This window comes from Acyrthosiphon pisum, chromosome X (assembly GCF_005508785.2).
Source record: "Acyrthosiphon pisum isolate AL4f chromosome X, pea_aphid_22Mar2018_4r6ur, whole genome shotgun sequence".
Classification (NCBI taxonomy): domain Eukaryota; kingdom Metazoa; phylum Arthropoda; class Insecta; order Hemiptera; family Aphididae; genus Acyrthosiphon; species Acyrthosiphon pisum.
The window spans coordinates 23,803,138-23,806,121 of NC_042493.1; positions in this window are offsets into that span (position 1 = coordinate 23,803,138).

Below are 2,984 nucleotides of genomic sequence, written 5' to 3' on the forward strand. Positions count from 1 at the left end.
AGTTAACAAGTTCTTTGAATGGATTTAGACCACTACCATCTGTATATAAATTAATTTCAGCCCATAGATCAGCAGTCGTGGTAATATTAGTCCATTTAATTAAAGACAAATTATTCCATTGTGATTCCAACTTGCCTAGATTTTCTTCGGGATAATACATACTTTTTTCTAATGTGTTTAAACATGTATCTGGTGCAATAAATGATGACTGTTTTAATATTGTAATATTACTTGGCAAACGTTGTTGAAGTTGAGATACCAGTTCCACAATAAAATTGATGCAAACACTTCTAACAACTTTTTCTGCTTCTGGACTTGGTTTATTTTTTTTTACTTGTTCCTCAAAATCATAACCTAAGTAAGGAAAAAAATGGTAAAATATGCAATTATATGCAAAATAAAATTTTGATATTTTGAAGACAGATATCATAAAACATATTTCTGTATAAGAATGGATGCTATTGGACAACCTAAAAAAAATATGCAAAGTCATAAACATCCTAACCCTAATTATCATCATTATATTTTTTTAAGTTTTTTACTTTTTTGAATGACAACATGTATTTTTTATTTTATATTCCAAAACATAATGTTTTTCTAAGTATTTTGATAGGTACATAAAAATTGAATTTTATGAGTTATAAGTATTTAAAGTATTGATGAGGGGAGTAGTGGACAAACATTTGGCGGGGTAACCCCGTATCACTCCATTCCGCTCATCTATACTTTAAACACCTATAATTCATAAGCTACTCGCAATAAATTCAATTTTTATATGTCAAAATACTCAGAAAAATATTGTGTTTTGGAATATCAAATTTAAACTACACGTTGTCGTTCAAAAAAATTAAAAATTATAAGGATAACAAATATTTAAAAATATAATTTTTTAATAAAAACTTTGTTTGACTTGAAGCTATGTAAAAATATATTTTCAAAATCATTTAAACTTTTTGAAATAATGAGTGTTTTATATGATAAAAGAATCACCATATATAGTATAAACAATAAACATATACTAGGTATATTCCTATAATATGTTATAAATTACTTAAAATATTAATTTAATAATATGTACGTTTTTAACTTTTCTTCCATTTTTGATTTCCAAAAAGAATGATCATAATATATTTCTTCTACATGCAGCCATTTTTCAGCGTATACAACCAAATGACATTTTGTTCTTTTAGTTATATAATTATATAAAGCTGTCCCATTATTTGATAGTAGTATACACTTTCTTTTTTTAGTTGTACTGCTTGAGTAGACTGATCAATAAAACAATGTTGAAGCTAAAAATAGATATACGTTAGTAAGTTGTAATTTTATAATATATGATGACCCATTTATAAAAGAATATTATATTCTTAACAGTTTTTTTGTGTACAGCTTCAACTGCGCTAATAGTATCTCTAGCCACAAATGGACATTTAATTTCTACTTTTGCGGTATCTTCTATCAATCCATCTTAACAAAAGAAAATATTATATGATTAATTATTAGCATAAAAATATAATTTAAAGTTCAGTACTCATATTATAATAATAAACGTATTAAAAATGATGTTGTAGTATTTTCTCCATTTTACTTATAACAGAATCTTGTTATTCTTTATTTGGTTTGTTATAAATACAATATAGCTATTACATCAATTTATTAAAATAATTTTTTTTTTAAATACCTAAATAGGTACCCAAGTTTTTTTTTAATAGTTTGAATAGATAAATATCCTATTTATTTATCCACAAATAAACCGCATGCATATATTTTTTTAGATAAAAAACGTTCAGCTTTTCTTCTTGCAACAACTTCCATGTCTTTTCCATACTGGATAGCTTTGGAGTGAATATCAGACCCATAAAGTATATCATACACAGAATTTTTAAAACTAGTGGTCTTTCGCATTTTGCAGATATGGCCAAACCGAGATGCAGTAAGACGAATTCTTCGCTCTTGAAACCATTTATCACATTCACTTTGTTCTCTGGTATCTATTTCTATTTGTTCAACATTAGCTCTTTGTAACGAAGCAAGAAAGTCTGTTTTTTTAATTTCCATTTATTATATATTAATGATATACTATCATTGTATACGAAAAACGATTTTGAGCTGAGATGGTTTGTCATGTGGATGTTTTATATTATATTTATATTGTTATTATCTAATTATTATTAATACAGTAGCCGGTAAGTTGAATTATGATATTATAAAATTACAACAAAATAACTAAAATCGTTTTTCTTGTTTATTTAATATGTAATTCATCCAAATTTGAACATAAAATAACTATAAAAAAAAACTGTGTGTTTATATTTTTGAGATTTTTTGGTTACAGAATAACCTACTTACGTGGTACCTTGTTCTTAATTTTCAATCCTTAGCTATACAATTTGAAAATTTTATCAATTTTTAATTACAAAATAATTTTTAAATTTTAAAAGTGATAAAATTTGTCAAAATTCAAACTTTGAATGCTTATAAAAAAAAATTGAGCCTTTTAATTAATATTTTTCAACTGCTATTATTGAGACATAGGTTACTTTGACGGATATGAACTTCAAACGCATTTTTCAACTGGAATAAGTTCTTTGTACTACATTTTCTAGATTTTTTGGGCGACATAATTTTATTCATCGACATTTCAGAAAAAAATCAGTGACCTTCTCTATGACGAGGTGCAATCGAGATATTGTTTTAATTTTTAAAATAAATAATGTGTAATTTAGTGCACTTACCTTCGGTTTTTTTGATCGTCTTTGTGAAAGCGTCTTGGTAACCATATTCTTAGTCAATCGCTTACGCTTTAGCACATTTTTTTTTTATTTGCCATAATGAACAATTTATGACAACCGTATCATTGTAAAAAATTCACAAAAATGATTACAACTGATGTGATCACGTTGAATCATCCAGAAGGAATGGTTATTTTCAGAGCTTACTTTATGATAATATTTGAGTATTACAATAGGTAGTTATAATAATAA